This window comes from Cornus florida, unplaced genomic scaffold (assembly GCF_030987335.1).
Source record: "Cornus florida cultivar Cherokee Brave unplaced genomic scaffold, ASM3098733v1 CherokeeBrave_3.0.0_Hap2_Chr11, whole genome shotgun sequence".
In the NCBI taxonomy this organism is placed as follows: domain Eukaryota; kingdom Viridiplantae; phylum Streptophyta; class Magnoliopsida; order Cornales; family Cornaceae; genus Cornus; species Cornus florida.
The window spans coordinates 49,899,763-49,923,535 of record NW_026775581.1 but is presented as its reverse complement, the minus strand read 5'-3'; the positions used below and the strand labels follow the sequence as shown (position 1 = coordinate 49,923,535).

The following is a 23,773-nucleotide window of genomic DNA, read 5'->3' as shown; positions in this document are numbered from 1 at the left end:
CATATGTTGAACCTCAATAAAAATAGAGAATAGGTTTTTAACAAGCTAAATGGTTGCAATTTACTATCTTAAACCATTGTGACATTGTATCACAAGATGGAAAAAGACCATACTACCCCTGAGAGATAAAATAAGCCACAGTGCACAACAATGGTGATATAAGCCCTTGTTAGCTCTGAAACACCAAGTTTTGACATTAAAAAGGCAAACACAAATAAGTACTAGGACCAACAATTTCCCCCTTTTGCCTTTAATGTCAAAACCTAACTAATGAAATAAAAACGAAGTAGTGAAGTTTCAGCAACTCAACATTATAGATACCATACTCACAGACAGATAAATGTAAGCAACAAAACCTTATTCGAGGATAAAAACTATCCTTATTTCAATCATTTTCTCCCCTTTTTTGATATGGAAGGTTAAAAGGTGATAAAGACCAATAATTATAAGCTTAAGAGGGTGGTGGAACAACCCTGAAAATGTCTCTAAGGGTTATAAATCTCTAAGGAAGAACAGGTTTGGTTATTATTTCTAGAAGTTGATCTTTAGTGGGTAAATAAGTAATATCAATAAGACATTTTTGAACCTTGTTCCTAAGAAAATGATACTTGATCTCAATTTGCTTACTATTCCAATGTAGATTTGGATTCTTACTGATAGCAATGGCACTTTAGTTTTCACAATACAGCTTGGCTGGGAGGACCTTAGAATTGAAGACCAAGGTCTGTAAGAGTTGTCCTCATCCAAAGTAGTTGAGAACCAACTTAAGAGGCAACAATGTACTCAGCTTCAGAGATTGAAAGGGGCACTGTGTCTTGTTTTTTGCTTAGCCAAGAGACTATATTAGAGCTAAGAGATACAATAAACTATGAGATACAATAAACTCCCACTGATAGACCTGTAAAGGGTTAAAGGAACAGTTTTTGTGGTACACTTAAGTGTAAGCTTAGTGTTAGGGCACAAAGATGTAGAAACAACCTTGCTTTCATCCATGTTGAACTTCTTGAGTAACTCAGTAGCATACTTCTCTTGAGAAATGAATATTCCTGTTGATGATTGATGTATTTGAAGGCCTAAAAAGTATCTGAGAGTCCTTAGAAGAGACATTTCAAACCTTATCTTCATTAGATTGGCAAATTCTGAGGTTATTGATAAGTGCTGAAATATGCATTATTCAAGCCTTAATCTTCATTAATTTGTAACTTAGTTTATTTTTCCTTTCCCATTTATATCTCGATTTGTTTTATTTTCTACTTTTAGATACTAGAGATCAAACAAGGTTAATTCCAATGCTTTAAAGATTGAAAGATGCCAAGTCTTGGGAGAGCAATAGAAAAGAAGCTTAAAAGCCAAAATCAGAGACAGTCCAATCGATCGGATTGTCGGTTCGGATCCGATCGATCGGATACAACTAAAGCTAAAAAAGTAGCCTATGAAAGGAGGACTTAGTTTGTCCAAATCAAATTCCATTGGGATTATGTAACATACTGGACTTAGTTTGAATTAAATAAAAAGAAAATTAAGGAGAAAGAGATATTTTAGCAAAAAAAGTAGACAACTCAATTAAAAGTAATTCTATAAATAGAGAGGGTTGTGCTCTATTCCATACATCCACCACCACACCAAAACAAGCACATCAATTTCAAATGACTTTACGTCAATTTTATGGAAACCTAATCTCAACTATTAGTTTTTTTTTTTTTTTTTTTTTGTTGTTGAAGCCTCTAATGGCTATTTCCGTTTTAATCACATATTTTTGGTATTCTAAACAATTCCTTATGGAATTTGTTTCACTCCATTCAATATATCCATTACCTATTCTGACATTTAATTTCTCGTTCCATTTTATTTCAAGTCAAGCAGTTTCCATTCTAAACAACTTTCTTTAATTAATTTCTCTCGTTTCATTTTATTTAATTTCTTTGGCATTGCAATTTTTTCGTTTTTACACCAAGGTAAAGAGAAATTAATTGGAAGTTCTTATTATTTTCTCTTCGGCAAAATCATTTGAATTAGCCATCAAACAAAGGGATAGTTGATGTTCATCATTTAAATTTAATATAAATTTTAGTACGTGTGATACCCCCGAATTTCCAGATGCGGGTTGGCCAGGCCCACGCCCGATTACCCGAGGATATCAAACCAATTAGCAATAAACGAACACATAATACAATTAAGATAAACAAGAATAAATAAAATTTGCTGAAAAGAAACTAAAATGATAATCTAGAAACTGAAACCTTAGAATAAATTTTCATTAATAAATAAACTCTTTTCATACAACTGGTCCTCCACGATTACAACTCGGGAATCCATCTAGTGGACCCTTATTCAAAACCCAATGGAAGTTAAACTAAACTAAACAAGGAAATCCAAAACTAAATATAAATAGCAGTCCTACGCAGTCGGAAGAGTGAGTGACTGTCTCCGCTCAACACGAATAAGCTCTAAAAATGTAACCGTCCGATATTTGAAAAATAATAGTGGGTCAGGCTCACGAACAAGTTCTATTTTAACTACAATCCAAACAGAGACCCGATACGCAGATACATCCTAGATATCTCAACCATATCTATATAGTCCGTAAATATATATATATATATATATATATATATATATATATATATATATTCACACTACAGGACTCTCACTGGACTATAATAGGGGTCTCAACCTGAATAGAAGGCAACATGCAAAAACACACCCAAAGGTGGGCATGAGTACCTAGACCTAACAGGGTATACCTCAACCATCATAACCAGTTACGCATCCCAACGTATATACGCTCCCTAACCAACAATCCTGAGACTTAAGCTCATATCGCGGTATCATAAATTATATATAAAAATTCCCATCCAAATCAATGTAGTGCCGCTCAACTGTTCGTTACCAAAACACGACATAAAATTAGGATTTAAATGTTTTAATTAAACCCAATTCCTTCCTAATACAGAAATATAAACAAAACATCCAATATGTCGTTTAAATGTTTTAGTTGACAGAACATGCAACCATGTAGGATTTAACTGTTTTAGTTAATCCATTCTGTATATATGAATAGGTAGGAATTAGCGTTTTGATCTAATCCGTCCCTAATATGCTACTGTCCCATACCGGTGCATACAATGCATATGATCCGTAAATGATGCAACACTTTAGACAGTACATCAAATAAAATCCACATAATCCATATAGTTGATAAAAACAGAATTTAAACAGTTCATCAACTAAAATCTAAAATAACATCCCTGTAATTGCTAGAACATTATTTAATAGTTCAGCAATTAGAATCCAAAGCATTTAATCCATGTAATTGCAGATAGAGCTTTAATATCTCAGCAATTAAAATCCAAAGTAAGCATAAAACAAGTCTGATAATTAAATAACCCCATTATGCATTCAAAACAAGTTTTATAAATCAAACTACAGTCTGTTAAATTGCTAGACACAGTTTAAGCAATTAAATCTCCTCTATCCGTTATATCCGTTAACAACATGCAACTTGTTTTACGCTTTCATACTGTTTAGTCCAATTGCATAAAAACATCAATTCTACAGTTTGGGTTCTAATACCACATAATAAAGGTTTAGAGTCTATGCTACAGTCCATTAGATTATTAAAATAAAATTTAACAATCTAATCCTTCCTATGTGTTATCCATATGCAAAATTGTTTAATCTTCGATACTGTTCAAAATATTAGCATATAACTAAAGATTATGCATCAAAGGGTTTTAATACACTTTGAATTAATATATAGAACCCTCATTAATATTCCAACACAGTTCCAGAAACCCACCTCGTCCAGACAGTGCCCTAAATAGCTGAATATGCGTTTCTGGGCGAGAGCAGATTCTCATAAATTGAGATCCTTCTCCATATACTTGGGAGCCTTCTCCATACACTAGGGAGCCGTATTCTTCAAAATTGCTCATTTTCTTCGCCTCCGGCAAAGTTTAGAGCCTCCGTATTGTTTTGTTTAACTATCTAGGGTTCAATTTATGACCCAGAATTAATTATATGCAGGCGTCATACATCACCGACATGAATTAAAACCAGTTTAAAAATTAACTAAATAATTATTAAAACAAGAACATGTATAAACCATTAAACTTTTTAATTCAGTGCGTTTAAATTCACTACAACCATACTTATAAGATCAGTTTTAACGTTAATTAAAACCTTGGAGACTACCTAGGCATGCACAGAACACAGGTTTAAGGGAAAGAGTTAGAATAGAGACTTGCCTGTGTGGTTTTGAATCAAAACCCCGTCGTCGTCTTCCTAAGCTTTCCGACGACGTCTATTCATTGTCAATCTCCTACTGCTCAACCTTCCCTCATTGTAATCTCTCTGTTTTCCTCACAACTCTCCTACTGCTCAACCTTCCCTCATTGTAATCTCTCTGTTTTCCTCACAACTCTCTGTTATGACTTTCTGCCTCCACTGTGCCGTTAATACGGTTATAAAACCCTAGGCAGACATACTACAAATATTTATAGGCAAATATAATTTGTAACCTAAATCTATTTACCTAAGGAAAACAAAGGAAAAATTATATACCAACTATATGTATGCAAGTCGGCAACCTAGAATCCCATGATATTATAAGTATAAATAAAACTCTAGAATTATTTTATACCTTAAATGATGACTTAAATTACAAATTCAATTATTAATAATTAATAATAACTAAATTAATCCACATATACACATATACCCATATATACATGTATATACATCCATGGGTAAAGCTATACCCATTTACACGATCCAAAAAGTCCATTGATCATATCCAAGTCCAAACTCCATTTAAAACTAAAAAGAATACATTTAATTTAACATTTAATTACCACATAAGCATATACTTCAATAAAAATAAATAAATTAATTAAACAATTAAACAATTAATCACCAGCCAAGTAAACAAATACATAATTTAAAACATGTACATGAAACCACATAAGCACACACTTTAAAATTAAACAAAATTAGACAATTAATTCATTTAAACAATTAACACGAAATCACATAACCACATAGCCACGAAAACAACTAAAACTCACAAGAAAATAAATTTAAATTCCCATTTATACCCTTTTGAACACTAGGGGTATTACAGGACGCCTGCAATCTCAATCGACCGAGCCAATTAAAGAACCAACAATATCATTATGTTATAATACTAATGATACATATGAAATGGTAATAAAAAAACTACTAACCTATTTGGAGGGTTTTAAGGATTTGTAGTAACATGTAATTTTCTTTTTCTGAAAGGGGTAAAATAAAAGCAATAATAGGGTAGCAATCATTCATGATCAAGTCATAACGTGCTTGTCATGTTTATGAACGGGTTGGTGATAAGTACACAAAACCTATTATTTCATGCACCAAAATAAGCTTTTAATTAGACTTTTATATTATTTAAATATTCTTATATACTTCTTTTGTGTTTTGTAGGTGTTAATGCATAAATGGGAAGACTGCAAGTATAAATGGAGAACAAAGTATCAAAAGTTATATGTTTTACTAAGCAAAAGAAAACACAAGGAGCATTGTAGCTGAGATGGAGTTGTGTTCAAAATCTTTCATGAATTCCTAAGTTCGAATCCTTGCAAAAACAAGAAGCTAGCATTGTCTTTTTGGTCCTCCATCTAGTCAGCATGACACATCATCATTAGCATAATATATATATATATATATATATATATATATATATATTATATTATATTTTGAAAGGAGAAAGAAGGAGGCCACGTGAAGAAAGAGAGAGAAAGAAGAAAAGAAAAGAAAAAGAGAATGATGATGAGTTAGACAATGAGGAGAGAGAAAGAAGAAAAAAAAAGAAAAAAGTCATAAAGGTAGGAAAGAAATAATGAGTTAGAAAATGAAAGAAAAAGTAAAGAAATGAAATGGGAGTGGTTAGAAGTCAACAGAGAAAAGAAAGATGATGAGTGGTGGCGTGTAAGGAAGCAACATGTCAGATTAGGCAATGAAGAGGAGTGGCATCTGATGGAAGAAGTTGGAATAGGCAAGTTGATCCATACACCACTTGTGTTGTTCATCCTGCTATAAATAGGCGACCATTTTGCACAAGAGAGGGGAAAATAGATAGAATGATATAATAGATTCTTAGAGTTTTCCTTGTTGTTTCTAGTTGTAATTTTCTTCTCAATGCATTGTTATTTCATTACTCATCAGTTTCTTGCTCTCAATTTATATGTTTGAAATTTCTCATTCTAAGATTGCTTTAAATATTTGTTATCCAATATTCGTTTCTAGTTAGTGACAAACTCCAAAATCAATGTTTTAAAAATCTATTGTCCGAAAACAAAAACTCACTTGAATGCGTGGTTCGACCCTACTTGCCATTAGACATTTTTAATTAAATGGTTGTAGGTATTTTATCTTAATATGGAGTGTATTTGACAACGACAAGTCCATAAATACATACCTATTAAATGGCGCCATTAGGGGTAGGACAGATTTATCAAAACATATACCTCTTTTGAAAATCTTTTTTTTTCTTTTTTTTTAAAAAAAAAAAAAAAAAAATTCATGTGCTCTTTAGTGTTCATTTTGTATGCCCAACTGGTTAAGAGTTAACAAATGATTAATCCGTTGTTCCAGTAATCCTTTAATCTTTGCTTTGGAGAAAGCATCCTTACTTTCTTCCAAATCTAATTATTCTCCAATGGATCCACCACTTGCACCACCAGTTCCACCATTTGTTCCACCAGTTCCACCAGCACAACCAGTTGTCCCAACTGATCCTAGAAATTTGAATGACTATTTTGCCCCTATCACAGCCAATCCACCCAATTGTATTGTTTTTCCTCCATTCGGGCCTCATGGTTCAACTCTCTTCCTCCAAACTCTATTAGAATATGAAATGAACTTGTTAAAAAATTTATGAACAAGTTTTATCCAATGCAAAAAACTAAGTTAATAAGAGATGCCATAAGCACTTTCAAAGGGAAACATGAAGAACAATTCCATCAAACTTGGGAGCGTTTTCATGATTTGCTTCTCAAATGCCCACATCATAGCTTTGAGAAAGCACAATTGGTTTATTTTTTCTATAAAGGGCTTTCTCCTACTAACCGAACCATGATTGAGTCAATGCGCCAAGGAAAGTTCAAATCCCAAACTCCTGAAGAAGTTTATGCTTTCTTAGAAGAACTTACTAAGAATGCCCAAAGTTGGAACTAGAACCCTTGTGATGATGAATTCTCTAGGAATGATCCCTCCAAAAGAACTTCTAATCCTTTTGAGATCAAACCCGAACCTAAATTCAAATCAATGATGCAAAGTCTAGCAGAAGGAGTCAAAGATTTAAATAAAAAATTTGATGCCTTTACTCTCATATCAACACCTACAAAATGCAATATCTGTTTAAGTTCATCTCATCCCACTGAGGCTTGTCCAATCTACTGTACATCTGAACCTTCAGATGCACAAGTTTGTGCCTATAATACCTATAGGAAACCGACGGCTAATTCCTTTAGTCAGACATATCATCCCGATACTGGAAACCATCTGAATTTTTCGTGGCAACAAAATTTGCCTCCTCAAAACTTAGGTAGTCCTCCCGGTTTCCTAGGTAATCCTAATAGGCCAGCACAACCTCAAAGTCCTTTTATCCCTCCAGGATGTTTTCCTAGGAATAATTAGTTCAATCTTGCAATTGATCCAATGAGTAATTATGTTGCTCCTGTCCCACAGCACCACCATGCTACCAATTATGAGGACACTCTGAAAATGTTTGCCCTTAATCTTGATCAATCTAACAAGCAATTAAATCAAAGAATTCAAAAGTGAGTGAGCCACTTTGACCTCTTAACTCAAACTCAACTCCAATTTCAACAATCTATCCAAAATCAGTTGACTCAACTCACGTCTGCACTGTCTGAAAGATAAAAGGGTACCTTGCCTAGCCAACCTGAAATTAATCCAAGAGGCAAAGAAGTGAATCACATTGGAACTTCTCCTCCCACTGACCAATCAAATAAACAAGTGAACTCCATCTTAACCCTTCGGTTAGGGAAGAAAGTCAATAATCAAGTTGAACTACCCACCCAATCTACAAGTGTACCATCCAAGTCTTGTGCATTAGACCCACCCAACACCAAAGAGGACCAAGGTTCCGAATCTGAACCAATCCATCTTCAGTCTTATGTTCCCCCCGCCCTATTTCCTTCTCGACTACTCAACAATAAGAAGGAAACACAATACAGTGAGATCTTAGATATTTTTCAAAATCTTCAGATCAATATTCCATTTCTCACTACTATTAAACAAGTTCTTTCTTATACAAAGTTCATCAAAGATTTAGTCAAAAGAAAAACCAACATCCCAAAAGAAGCTTTCATAGCCCAAAATTGTTCTTCCTTCCTATAAAATCAAGCCGTGGTTAAACATAAAGACCTAGGGAGTCCAACTGTCATTTGTAGGATTGGAGAAAAGTTTACTGACCATGCTTTGTTGGATCTCGGTGCTAGTGTGGATTTGTTACCATATTCAGTTTATTTGGAGCTAGGCTTGAATAATTTGAAGAAAATTGATGTTATGATCCAATTAGTTGATCGTTCTGTTAAAATTCCACGGGGTATAATTAAAGATGTGATAGTGAAAATAGCTGATTTTTATTACCCAGTTGATTTCATGGTTCTAGATACCCAACCTACCCAAGGTACTCAAATTCCTATCATCTTAGGTCTACCATTCTTAACTACCACTAATGCTGTGATCAATTGTCGAAATGGTAGTATGACTTTAACCTTTGGAAACATGAAATTGGAAGTCAATGTGTTTAATTTGATGAAGCAACCCCCTGACTCAGATTTCATTGAAGAAATTTGTCTCATTGAGTCATTAGTCGCTCATACCTTTGAGAACTCTTACCCTGAGGATCCACTCCAACATTGTCTAGCACATTTGTGTGATGAGTTTGTTACTGATAGTTCTATTGGTGAAGTTAATGCTTTACTCGATTCCACTCCAATCTTTGAACCACCGAAGATTAGGTTTGAACCATTATCTGTTCCCGCTACCACTACTCTAAAAAATAAGAAGAAGCCACCCAAGGTTAAACTAAAGCCTTTATTTGAGACTTTAAAGTACTCTTACCTAGGTGAGTCTGACACTTTTCCCGTGGTAATTGCTTCAGACTTGACTACCAATCAGGAAACCCAACTTCTTGAGGTTCTTAGGGAAAATCGTGCAGCCATAGGGTGGTCCATTGATAATATTCGCGGCTTTAGTCCTTTAGTGGTTCAACATCGTATTCATTTAGATAACGATGCAAAAACCTATAGGCAGCCCCAAAGGAGACTTAACCCTAATTTAAAGGAAGTTGTTCGTACTGAAATTATCAAACTTCTTGATGCGGGTATCATCTATCACATTTCTGATAGTCAGTAGGTAAGCCCCATTCATGTTGTCCCTAAAAAATTAGGCATCACTGGCGGATCCAATAGCCATAATGAATTGGTTCCTACTTGTGTCCAAACTGGATGACGAGTTTGCATTGATTATCGAAAGCTCAATACTGTCACTTAAAAGGATCATTTTCCTCTACCTTTCATTGATCAAATGTTAGATAGATTAGCTGGTCAATCCTTCTATTGTTTCTTAGATGGTTACTTTGGGTATAATCAAATCCCTATCCACGTTGATGACCAAGATAAAACCACTTTCACATGTCCATTTGGCACATTTGCTTATCGTCGCATGCCTTTTGGTTTATGCAATCCACCTGTTACATTTCAGCGGTGTATGATAAGTATTTTCACTGACATAGTTGAAAAGTTTCTTAAAATATTCATGGATGACTTCTCTGTCTTTGGTTCATCATTTGAGCAATGCCTTCACCATCTTACTCTCGTTCTTCAACGTTATCGTGACACTAACTTGGTTCTTTAACTGGGAAGAGTGTTATTTGATGGTTAAAAAAGGAATTGTCCTCGGTCATAATATCTCCGCTGCAGGAATTGAGGTAGATCAATCCAAAGTTGACCTTATCTCGGGTTTAACCATTCCCAAAACTGTTCGGGATATTAGAGCTTTCTTAGGTCATGTGACGGCCCAAGTTTTTTAACCCGGTACGTTAGTGATGACCCGAAGTTAACCCGATAACAGACTCGAAATGTGGAAGGGAAAGATGAAACCATAGTCCTTTAAGATATAAATCATCTCTAAGACATCAATGTAACATTCCATGAGGGCACGGAAGTTAAAGAAAAGCGAATGGGCAAATGAGAGTCAAAACATCCTAGATCTGTCAATTAAGGGCAAAACGATCAATTCACAATTAAGAAGAGATAATTGATTCTAAATAAGTCAAACAAGGTGAATACAACCTAATCTAATCATTTCATAACATTGCAAGAGGTTCTAAGAACTTTGGACAAGAATCCCACAAAATGCCCTTTCCCGGTTTAAGCGAAAATTGATACTACCTCACTAAAACATGAATAACTCCCACTGTGATTGGAATCTGAGAATGAAATAGGTACCATTGGAAAGATGACTTAAAATCCTTGAGTTTAGAGCCTATATCATCAATATGTTACCTAAATTCCATGGATTTGAAAGTGAACAACCTTATGTCCATTTAGGGAAGTTCCTAACCATTTGCAGTACTTTAAAAAATTAGCATTTAAATGATAAAGGTGTCAAATTCCGTCTATTTCCCCTATCCTTAGATGACAAAGCTTCCTCATGGTTCAACTCTCTTCCTCCAAACTCTATTAGAACATGGGATGAACTTGTTAAAAAATTTATGAACAAGTTTTATCCAATGCAAAAAACTAAGTTAATGAGAGATGCCATAAGCACTTTCAAAGGGAAACATGAAGAACAATTCCATCAAACTTGGGAGCATTTTCATGATTTGCTTCTCAAATGCCCACATCATGGCTTTGAGAAAGCATAATTGGTTCATTTTTTCTATAAAGGGCTTTCTCCTACTAACCGAACCATGATTGAGTCAATGCGCCAAGGAAAGTTCAAATCCCAAACTCTTGAAAAAGTTTATGCTTTCTTAGAAGAACTTACTGAGAATGCCTAAAGTTGGAATCACCCCATTTGGATTAGGAATGAAGAAGTTATGGCCTTTTGAAGTTAGACCATCAGTGCTGAAACCTAACTGGCAGCTGTGTGCGAGTTCAAGCTATTTCGGTCGACCGAAATAGAGTTTCGGTTACCAAACTGGACAGAATGTTTTCTAAAAACATGTTTTTAAGTGTTGGTTGGTTCAGTAGACCGAATTGAAGCATCGGTCGACCGAAATAGGCCATCGGTCTACCAAAATGGCCCCGAACAGTAGAAATGGCTACTAGAAATGAGTTTTTACAGTGCATTGATGTTTTCAATTGCCATTGGTCGACCGAAATAGAGTTTTGGTTGACCGAAACACCTCGAAATGCTTCTACATGACCTACTATATACCAAAGGTGTTAAGGTTCGACCCAAGCTTCAAATCCCCTCATGCAATGGATCAAAAATGAAAGTTTAAAAGTGATTTTCAATGAGATTTGAGTATGTGAACATGTCAACAAGTGTTATATGAATATATGAATGTAAAACAATGGCTCATGACCTTTTTCATGTCCTTTACAAGATTTTCACATGCCCCAACCTCCAAAGTAAGTAAAAATACATTTTTAAAACAAAAGTTGGCACCAAATGGATACAAGTACTAATTTAAACATGTTTGGCCCTTGGCCACCATACATACATGCTTTTAGTATCAAAAGTAAGTACTTAGGTATCATTACACATTAAGGTAGCTATATTAGCCTAAAAAATACCATACATCGATGGCATACAAAATATAACTTCAAAAGTAAAGCATGCTAAACACTTATATATCAATATACAAAAATGTTCCAAATTGCTCATTAGCCTTCAAAGATGATAAACATCTAAGAAAGTAGTCTCCTTACCTTAAAAACAACCCAAACCACTAGCGTGAGTAATCAAGTTACTCGTAGGAAGAAGCATATGCGTATACCCTAAAGTGTCAATATCATTGCAAGATCAATATAGACGAATACAAGGGAGCATTCCACTTAATGTCTATATTCAAGGTATTCTAAGGGATCATCTTAAGCTAACTTAAATATTCTTTAGTAACACATATCAATATCAATGTACTTAACAACATCAATTCGCCAATAACAAAATCACAAGTTACAATTAAGCATTGGTTGTTAACTTGGAATTTAATGCGAAATCAATTAGTGGAACACTTGGACATCACGTCTCGGACTAAACTAAGATCAAAATGGTTATACCGGGCATTAACCAGCTGGGAAGACCACCCTAGTGCGCATTATCTCAATTGGGGAGAACTCATACCTCTCGCACTAGAGCCAAACTCTAGCCATATCACTTGTAACAATGTCCGAAGATAATCCAAAATCACAATCAAGTTCAAAACTCAAACACTAAAATTATGGCATATTAACCACCTTCCATGCACAAGTATTTTGAAACCACACAAACCATGTCTTAGGGTTCCAAGTCTAAAATGGCATACCAAATGACAAGTCCTCATCATGATATTTTGTACAATATAATACAATACCACCAACTTATTAATTTAAATTATGCCTCAACAATAAGCTATATATACTAGATTACAACATTATAGTATTTAGCTTCTAAAATAATCACAATTGTCATCAACAAGATCATAGAATTATCACCACCATAAATATAGCAATTCAAGTCAATAGAAATCGTATATAACATTAGTAATTCTACAAGAGTTCTATATCACTATATGTGTGAAAATACCAGAATTTAGCATACTACTAAATTATATAATCCTTCTACACATGGTTTATATATATCATACATGCTTAAATCAATAAACCCTAAGTAAAGAAGTGAGGGTTTCCTATAATATGCAAAACTATTATATTAAAAGTATGTACCCAATATATATTAAACCCCAAGGATTATAAAACACTTAAAATATAAACATACTACCACCCCTACCTCAACAGAGAATTGAATCTCTATAATCCAAGCAACCAAGCTCAAAATGGAAAACAAGTTTAGGGTTAATAAGAAGATAGCAAGAGGAAACTTTTGTATTCCAAGGTTTCAAGTCTAGGGTGAATGGAAGGAGGCCAAAAATGAAGTCAAAGCTATTAACCAAGCTTTTCTCCAATGTTGGCTAGGTTAGGGTTTTGAGAAGAAGCAAAAATAAAAAAGATGAAGATGAAAATGTTGAGTGGAGGATCTAGTATTCCTCCACTCACTATGTGCTCTTACACTACCTCTCACACACACATAATGCAAGACTTAATTGTGAGCCTACCCTTTTTACAAATCAATGTCTCCTTCCTAGGCTTAATCTTAAGCCTACACTTGTCAACCATCTAAGCTAACAAGTGCATCAATCCTAGGCCAACAAGTGGGTGAATCTCCACCCTCCAAATGTCAAGAGATTATACATCCAAGTCACTCCACCCTATTGCCAACAAGTGGCACCATGAGAATGTGACACTTGTCACATTTTTTTAAAATTGCTAAAAGGTCCTTTTTGAAAATATCTTCCAAAATAAATTACAAAAAGGTCCCTAAGACTAAAAATAATTACTTTATGTAATTACCCAAAAATAAAGAATAATTACAATGAAGTATGCATCTATGCCCTTTATGAAAAAAGTAAGCAATTAACATGCTTTTCTACAAAAGTAAAAATACCACTATCATGGAAATCAAATATCATGAATGCATGCAAAACCAGAATTAAATCTGAGCACAAAAAGTGAGGTTATGTAAGGAAAAATGATAAACGGGGAAAGACGAAATAGGGAAAAGACAAAATAGGAAAAGACGAAAAAAGAAAATCATCGAAAAAGGAAAAGGAGGAAAAACACTGGGTCATTATAACTTACCCTCCTTAAAAGGATTTCGTCCCTAAAATCGGGTCGTACCTGAAAGAGAGAACAAATTAGGATACTGATCGGTTGATCAACTAAACATCAACCTTCGCAATAGCACGAATCATTGTAAAATAGGGCTATTGGTCGGGTAAGTCGAACCACTGGGACTGCGCTAGTCTATGGCAACCTAAGTGTCTAGAATTGTTCTTAGAATGATAATGGGTTTATAGAGGGTTTTGGTTGTTTGTCACTTAAACTTAGAACTTAGAATGCATAAAATAGTAGTGCTAGTAAATGAGAGTTAGAGATAATAAAAGGGGAAACTAGAGAAGTGAATCCACCTACGCCCTAAATACATGCTAAATCAAGACTAAATTGGGGATAAACACTATATAAGCAATGATCAAGAATTATGTAGCAACACATAGTTGCTTCATAACCAATAAAAAGTTCATGAGATTAAAACAAGAATGGTCTATCAAAAGACAACACATTTGGACTACCTAGACTAGGGTGTAGTATCAAATACATTAACTTAAGCAAAAGACCATCAAGCATTCAATCAAATGATGAAGCACATGAAAGTAAGAATCAAGCATAGTCCATCAAAGGAGGTACCTAAGCAATGGAATATCAAGTTTCAAAATTAACATGCCTTGAAAACCATTCATAGTTAATATCTTCATTGTCACTATGAAAATAAAAGCAATAAGACTAATGTAAGAATCATCAAGACAAGCTAAATAACTCACATCAATCATTTAAACATGAATATTCATTACAAGAAGTAATAAGCTCTTAAACTATGAAAAGACCAAAGTTTATACATTATAATCCCCAAAATAGAACCTAATCTAGAACATGAACATAAGGGGAGGCTTCATCACCTCCCTAGATGAGGTTTAGTTACCCATGAGTGAGCTAGGAGAAGGAAGAAGCTTGCCCTTTTCCTCCATTTTCGAGCTCCCTTCCTTTTGCTCCAAGAACCCCCTTCTTCTTGCTCTCTTCTCTCTCCTTTATCTTGCTAAAAATCAAAGATCCCTAATGTGTGGCCCTTGGGTAGCTTTTTATGCTCCAACAACACCCTCTCTCCTCCAAGGAACACCTCCAACCACTTCATAAAGAAGGAAGATGGCATTGAGGAAACCAATGTGCAAGTGGGCTGAAATGAACCATTTCCGAAGGGCATTCTGCCTGATTTTCGAGCACTCGCTTGGTGATCTCGAGCACTCTAACTCAGTGCAATGTGCAACATGCTCCTCTTGCTCAACGCTGACCTATTTTGGGAAAACTGCTATAACTTTGTGCCCTGAACTCCGAATGATGATCTGTTTGAAGATTTAGAGAGCTGATTCAGTGCTTTAAAAACTTCATGTTTTGATGAAGACCCAGTTCTCAAGTCTAGTTGATCGAAAATGGGGAGAAAGGCAGTACATCAGTGCTGCCAGGCAGTTCCGCGCACCTCTGTTATGAAGATCATAACTCTCTGCTCCGAACTCCGAATGATGAACCACTTGAAGATTTGGAAATCTGATTCAGAGATCTAAATCTTTCATGTTATGATGGAAGTCTAGTTCTTGAGTTTGCTAGGTCGAAAATGGCGACAAAAGTCAGGATCACTGCTGCCAGAAATTCAGAAATGGCATCCTTTTTGTTCAAAATTCCACAAGGCCTCATTTTTGCTTCCTTTTTGCACTTCAACCTGAAAATGCATAAAAACATGCAAATGGAGTTAATCTACATAAAATAATTAATAACTGGACTTTGTTAATGTAATTTAGGGCGCTTGAATATACAATATTCGGCGCTTATCAGATACCGAGAGCGAACCTTCTGTTCGAGCTCCCAGGTAGCCTCCTCATTGCCGTGATGTCTCCACAAGACCTTAACTAATTGAATGGTCTTGGTCCGCAAAACCTGCTCCCGTGAATCAAGAATCTGGACTGGACCCTCATCATAGGTTACATCCTCATCAATAATAACATTTGTCAATCGTAAAACATGCGATGGATCCGGCTCATACTTCCTCAACATAATCGTGAACCCTATCCAGGTCTGGCGGTAATGTCAAACGATAAGTAACTTCACCGACGCGCTCCAAAATCTGAAATGGTCCAATGAACCTAGGAGATAACTTGCCCATCTGCCGAAATCTTAGAAGTCCCTTCCATGGAGAAATCTTGAGAAAGATGTGGTCCCCTACCTCAAAAGACAAGGATCTCCTCCTCTTATCAGTATAACTCTTCTGCCTGCTCTAAGCTGTAGCCAACCGCTGCCGAATTAACTTAATCTTTTCTGTAGTCTCAAAGACAATATCGGGACCAAAGACGATTGTATCACCTACCTCGGTCCAATAAACTAGAGATCTGCAAGGTTTGCCATACAACGCCTTAAAAGGTGCCATACCGATACAGGCCAGGTAACTGTTGTTGTAGGCAAACTCAACTAAAGGTAAGTAGTCTTCCCAACAACCCCCAAAATCCAAAATGCAAGCCCGTAGCATATCCTCCAATATTTGAATGGTACGCTCTGACTGACCATCAGTCTGATAATGGAATGCTGTGCTGAAATGAAGCCCCGTATCAAGAGCCTCCTGAAAACTGTGCCAAAAGTGAGACGTGAACCGTGGATCCCTATCCGAAACAATAGATATAGGAACCCCATGAAGCCTGACAATCTGCCTCACATACAGTCCACTCAGTCTCTTTGCACTGTCTGTCACTGCCATGGGTAAGAAGTGAGCCGTCTTAGTCAATCTATCAACTATGACCCAAATGACATTATTCCTTGCCTGAGACCTCGGAAGTCCCATCACGAAATCCATAGTGATGTGCTCCCACTTAACTCTTAAGTTAATCCATTCCTAATATGCCCCCATCCCATAATGGTGCATTAATCCATATCATAATCAAATAAAAGTTTCCAATCCAAGGATAATGTAATAATATTTATATCTAATAATCCAAATAAACTGATATAAATCATATACACATCCTTTGCATTTACTTGAGCAAAAATATCAATTCTAAGTGGCATGCATTTAATTCACATCATAAGAAATTAACATGCATCTCAACTAAATTGTTCTTCTCCATGCTTTGATTAATTTAATTTAAATCTAAACAATTGATTAAAATAATTTAATCCAACTATATTTAATTAATTTATCTTTTTTACAATTAAACTCCATACTTAGCATGTAAACTTAAACCATGCACTCCAATTCTTAATGAATCTATTAAATAAATAAATATTTAATACAAATTCATTAATCAAAAATAATAAATATTAATTTAACATTCCAGCCTTGAATAGATTACTGTTAAAAAATATTTAATGAAAAAAAATATTATCTAAACAATATAGAACCGTAACCATATATAGACAGTTTGCATTGCTTTATTTTTTTATCCCTCGTGTGGCGTGTAGGCTTTTAAAAAAAATATTGAGATTGAAATTCAATCTAACAAAACTGATACTAATGATTTGTACCATTAGTTTGTTGTTTTACTTTTTCCTCGTTCGGTGTGTAAGCAAAATAAATCACAACTTCATATAACTTATATAACAAAATATAACATATAAAAGTATGCTTAAAACAATATATAATAATATGCAAGCCACTAAACAGTTTTGACTTAAAAAAAAATAATAATTAAATACAATTATTAAAACACCTAACACATTAAAACACATTAAAACTTAATTTATTAAAATATAAAAATTCATTATGAACACATTATTAAAACACATGAACTTTAATTTCTAAATTAATTCATGTAATTAAATCCAATTAATTTATAAAAAGAACCTGGAATTAATTTAGCATGCATAGGGTATGAATCAAAGGAGAAAAGAAGAATTAAAACTTTCCTTTAGGGATTTGATAAAAACCCTAACCTCCTTCTTCCTCTTTCTCTTCATTCTTTATCTCTCTAAAATATATTTCGTGATTTATTTTCTAACCCCTTTTACTGACCTATAGCTATATATTTATAGGCTAAATAAAATAACCTAATCCTTTTTCCAATCCAAGTTAAACTAATAATAAAATAAAATAAAATTTAACTACTAAAAAGGTAATTAAAATATATTTTACGTACAATTTATGTGTAATCCTTTTTATATATAACATATAAATATAAATGTCAGATTATTACTAAAGAACTTTCCTTATATATATATATATATATTTATTATATATACATATCCAACCGTCCGTGGATAATTATCCATACCCATCAAATCTGTTATCTAAGTAATCCATGGAGCCCAATTGGTTGGTCCATTACCACAATCCATATCCAATTCCTTAAAAATATAAAAAAATAAAAATAAAAATAAAAATAAAAATAAAAGTAAAACAATTAAATTCCTAAACAAATACACATCATCACACACAATTTCATTTAAACAAATAAATCAATTAACACATTTAAACAAATAAATCAATTAACACATTTAAACAAATAATTAAATCAATTAAACAAGTAAACAATTAGCCAAGAAATCAACTAAATAATTAAATTCAATTAAAATCATTTTTTTTTAAAAATACCGAGACTATCCTTTTAAAATCAGGGGTATTACATAATGGCTATACCGTGTACAAAAAACGGTCTTGGATATATCCTCATCCTTAACCCTTAATTGATAGTAACCTGACCTCAAATCAATCTTCGAAAAGCATGTCGCTCCCTTCAATTGATCAAATAAGTCATCAAACCTTAGCAAATGATACATGTTCTTGATCGTAGCATGATTCAACTTACGATAATCGATGCAAAGTCTCAAAGGCCGATCCTTCATCTTCGCAAAAAGAACCTATGCTCTCCATGGTGAAGCACTAGGATGAATAAAGCCCTTAGCTTTCAAATCAACCAACTGACCCTTCAGCTCATCAAGCTCTGCCGGTGCCATACGGTACGGTGCCATAGAGATGGGCGTTGTACCGGGAATGACATCAATGACAAAAACAACTTCCCTTAAAAGAGGTAACTCTGTCAGTTCTTCTGGAAAGACATCAACAAAATCCTCAACAACTACAGGAAGAACATAGCCCAAACTGCTATCCTCGTCAACTAGCAAACTAGCTAAGTAGGATCTGTGGCGACTCTAGTCACCAATGCTGAAAACCATCGCCGAGTGGGAATCACTCCGATCTCCCACGAAATGGAAACAATCTCCTTTGGGAGTGCAAATGGACAACCTCCCGCGGAAGCAATCAATCGTAGCCCGGAAGAATGACAACCAATCCATCCCGAGAATGACATCAAAGCCCGTCATGTTGATAACAACGAAATCAAACTCTAAGGTCTGCCCAGCTATCTCAATAGCTCAACCCCGACAAACACAATCCAAAGACACTAGACCCCCAACTGGTGTGCCAACACAAAGAAGACTATCCCAAAGTGTGACCTCCAGACCCAATGAATGTGCAAATGATGCAGAAATGAAAAAATGTGATGCACCTGTGTCAACAAGAACTCATGCCCAAGAACTAAAAACTAGAAAGCTACTTCAAACTGAAGAGGTTCCTGCAGAAGCATCTGCCTGTGGAAGAGCGTAAGCTCGTCCCTGAGTCCCTGAGCCCTGCTGTGAACTGCCCTGATAGCCTGACTGATGTGTAGAAGCAGTAAGTGTAGAACCCCTGGCTGGATAAGTGCCAACTGGCGCCACTGGCTGTGGTGCCTAAGGAACTCTGAAACCAGACTGGGCCACTGCAGACTGAGCTGGTACCATATGTGAATTTGTGCCACCACATGACTTATTCAATAACCTTAGACAATCCTTCTTGAGATGACCAGGTCGCTTGCAATAGAAGCAAGCACCTTGCCCTGTTTTTGTAGAAACTGAAGTCTGACTGGCCTGTGCCCGAAGCTATAGGCAGTGAGGCTTGATGTACCCCGGCTGCTGACAATGGTAACAAACCACACCCTGGGCTGATGCCGAAGATACAGGAACTGTGGGTGCAGAACGATTCTACTGCGATGCCCCTTATGAGTGAGTATTGTTCCCTGCCCTGACTTTCTTCCGCTGACTCCCAAAAGATGATGGATTATCTCTGCGAGGCTACTTATGTGAACCCCTGATCCGTAACTAATCCCGTTCCTCTGCTTCAGCTAGCACAACCCTCTAGATCACTTCTCTGTAAGTCCTTAAATCAAGAATTGAAACCCGTGGCCTGATGTCAAGATGTAGCCCATCCTAAAACTTCATCGCCCTGGCCTCGTCTGTTGCTACTATATCCTCGGCATAACGAGAGAGAGAAGTAAATCGTGTCTCATACTTAATGACACTCATAGTACCCTGATAGAGACCTGCGAACTGTGTCCTCATCCCCGCCTCATAGCCCTAGGAAAGAAGTGCTTAAAGAACAAATCTCTGAACTCATTCCAAGTCATCAACTCCATATTATAGACATTGGTCATAGACCTCCACCAAATATTTGCATCTCCCATGAACATAGAAGCTGTCAAAGAAATCCTCAACCTATCTGTAGGTACCGCCATACTGTCCAACTTGCGAACCATAAGGTCTAACCAAGCTTCTGAGATTAGCGGATCTGAACTCCCTGCAAATGCATCAATCATAACCCTCTGTAGTCGCATAAAGTACTCTAGTGCCTCATTGACAATCGGTGCTGGTGAAGGAAACTGTATCCCCACCACCTGCCTGCATATCAACTCCTGTAAGGATTCAACAATCCCTTGATTGATTCCCTGAGCAACCCGCTCTTCGTAAGTCGGTGCCCGTGGCGGATTAGCATCCATGCCATGAACTGGAATCCTGGGCCACCCTGGACCCCTCGTGAGCTCGGTATCAACCACCTACTCCTCAGTACCCTGACGTGAGGACTCTCCACGTGTGACAACCATGGTGCTAAACGAACATAAGGAAAGAGGTCAACAATAACATAAATTATTATGACCGAGTGCAACTCACACTATGAATGCACGAAACACAAAGCAAGACAAGGTATGCAACATACAGTCATGCTAAAGCAATCAAAGAAAGGTATGTAAACAGTTAAGCACTTAAGCAAATAAGCATACATGTCAAACAAGATGCCCTTTACCACATTGGCATATAAGCCTAAAGACATGCCATACTACCAAATGTGTAATCAAGAAACACATAAACATGTTATAAAGCTAAAACATGTTATCAAATGCATGTGAATATATCAAAGTAAATCAACAAAAGCAAGATATACACCCAAAACCCGTCGTCCTAAGGTGTTCAAACCTAGGAGCTCTGATTACCACTTGTGAAGGCCCAAGTTTTTTAACCCGGTACGTCAGTGATGACCCGAAATTAACCCGATAACAGATTCAAAATGCGGAAGCAAAAGATGAAACCATAGTCATTTGAGATTTAAATCATCTCTAAGACATCAATGTAACATTCCATGAGGGCACGGAAGTGATAAAAAAGCGAATGGGCAAACGAGAGTCAAAACGGCTTAGATCCGTCAATTAAGGGCAAAAAGGCCAATTCACAATTAAAAAGAGATAATTGACTCTAAACAAGTCAAAAAAGGTGAATAAAACCTAATCTAATGATGTCATAACATTCCAAGAGGTTCTAAGAACTTTGGACAAGAATCCCACAAACTGACCTTTCCCGTTTTAAGCGAAAACTGACACTACCTCACTAAAATATGAATAACTCCCACTGTGATTGGAATCTGAGAATTGCAAAGTTACCATTGGAAATTTGACTCAAAATCCTTAAGTTTAGGCTTTAGAATCACCCTATTTGGATTGGGAATGAAGAAGTTATGGCCTTTTGAAGTTGGACCATTAATGCTGAAACCTAACTCGAAGCTATGTACGAGTTCAAGCTATTTCGGTCGACCGAAATAGAGTTTTAGTTGATCGAACTGGACAGAATGTTTTCTAAAAACATGTTTTTAAGTGTTGGTTGGTTCGGTAGATTGAATTGAAGCATCGGTAGTCCAAAATAGGCCATCGGTCGACCAAAATAGGCCATTGGTTGACCGAAATGGCCCTGAACTGTGACGGCCCTGGTTTTTCAAGCCAGTGCATCCTGTGATGAACCGTAGTTTGATCCGATAACGGATCCGAAATGCAGAAGTGAAAACAGAAAATAAGACGCTAAGAAGTCAAAGTGACCTTCTATGAGGTCGTGGAACTCAATGAGAACTGATGAGGAAGCAAAAGACCAAAAATATGACAAATAAGCCCCCAGGGGCAAAATAGTCATTTTTTAAAACTGTGGACTCGGGTGCCACCGAGCACACTACTGGAAGGACAATGAAAAACTAATCAAGATGGACTCAAGAATCACTTGATTCGGAGCCCGGATGAAGAAGATATGAAACTCTAAAGTTTCATAAAATCAAACTTTTGGGTTTGAAATCAATGCAGCAAGGGTACTTTACAAGGGGTAAAATGGTCTTGTCAGATATAATTTGATGCAACCGTGCATATTGTTATATAGACCAGCAAAAACTAACAAACTTAGACTCAAAAATTACTTAATTTGGAGTCTGGATGATGAAGATATGAAGCCTCAAACTTTCAAAAAAATCAACTTATTTTCTGAGTAAGAAATCTGGGCAGGAATAGTGTTTTTACAGCAAACAACATTTGATTTTTTTCTCGGAACTGAGGCTAAAAACGGACCCTTAAACGAGTTTTTCTGGAAAAAAATGAAGAAAAAACTCCTCTTAAAATCACATTTTCTACCCAGCATCGTGAAAGGAATAGAGAAAAACATGCTGTAAGATCCCTAAAATGCCCCTAGATCAGCCTAGGTCAAGAGGGACACAAAAAACTGCTACATGAAATTGCTTCAGGATCAATCCACAATTGAGAGCAACAACGGGCTATCAAATGAATTTTTCTGGAAAAACACGAAAAAGAAACCCCTCCCAAAATCGAGATTTCTACGTGACTCGTGAGATAATTCAAAAAAAACTTAACGTAGAATGCCCAAAATGCTCCTCCATGAAATCTGGTCATGAGGGTCATAAAGATGCTAAATGTAAAACTGGAAGCTAAATTTGCAATGGATTTCCGGTTTCAAAACGACATTTTCTAGAAAAATACGAAGAAGAAACTCCCCCTAAAATCACATTTTCTAAGCAACCATGTCAAAAGAAAAAAATAAAACTGATGTGAAAAGTCTAGAAAGCCCCTATATCAAATTATGCAACAAAATTTCAAAATGAGTCCATAAGAGGCTCATTTCACCAACGAAGAAGGTTTGTCCAGAAACAACCATGCACGCAAATGTAACTTACCTGTTAGGATGTGCTACAATGGTCCATGGCTTAAAACTACCACCGATGTAAAATCCGACCCCCCAACGGGCAAAAAGGAAAAAATGAACAAGAAAAGGGAAATTTGAAAAACAAAATTAACAAATGATTTCAAATTTCCGTTTGGCCCATGGCCACACTTCAAACATGATTTATAAGACCCTATGAAAGAATAAAAATGGAATTCCCACACCCGATGCAAGCATAGTGAAGCAATGACTCGACATTTTTCAATATTTTTATAATATTTCATGATGTTAAAAGTTACATAGGATACAAATTAGATGTCATTGGCCTATGGCCTCGTCTCATACATGTCAAATACATTGTAAAGAGTTTAATTATGTACACATTACAAAAATAGAATCAAATTTACACATTTTGACACATTTTGACATATAAAGCTATAAATGGCATTTTAAGCCAACATTTACAAGAACTGAGAACTTCAAATCTACAAATCATCCAAGCATGATGTAAATCCCGAATCTTGATCCCAGTACCTGAAAAATGCCCTCACAACGTGGGTGAGTAACATAAAGCTACTTGTAGGAGATGGGCATGCATCGACCTAGCA

The 23,773-nt window shown here is 35.8% G+C and overlaps 1 non-coding gene across 1 annotated transcript; it reads right to left on the bottom strand.

The window, feature by feature from the left end:
* Nucleotides 1-6,948: 6,948 nt before the first annotated feature.
* Nucleotides 6,949-7,055, bottom strand: LOC132287486 (small nucleolar RNA R71). Its single transcript, XR_009473037.1, has one exon. It is a non-coding gene; the product is annotated as a small nucleolar RNA R71 (small nucleolar RNA).
* Between the last annotated feature and the right edge of the window lie 16,718 nt (nt 7,056-23,773).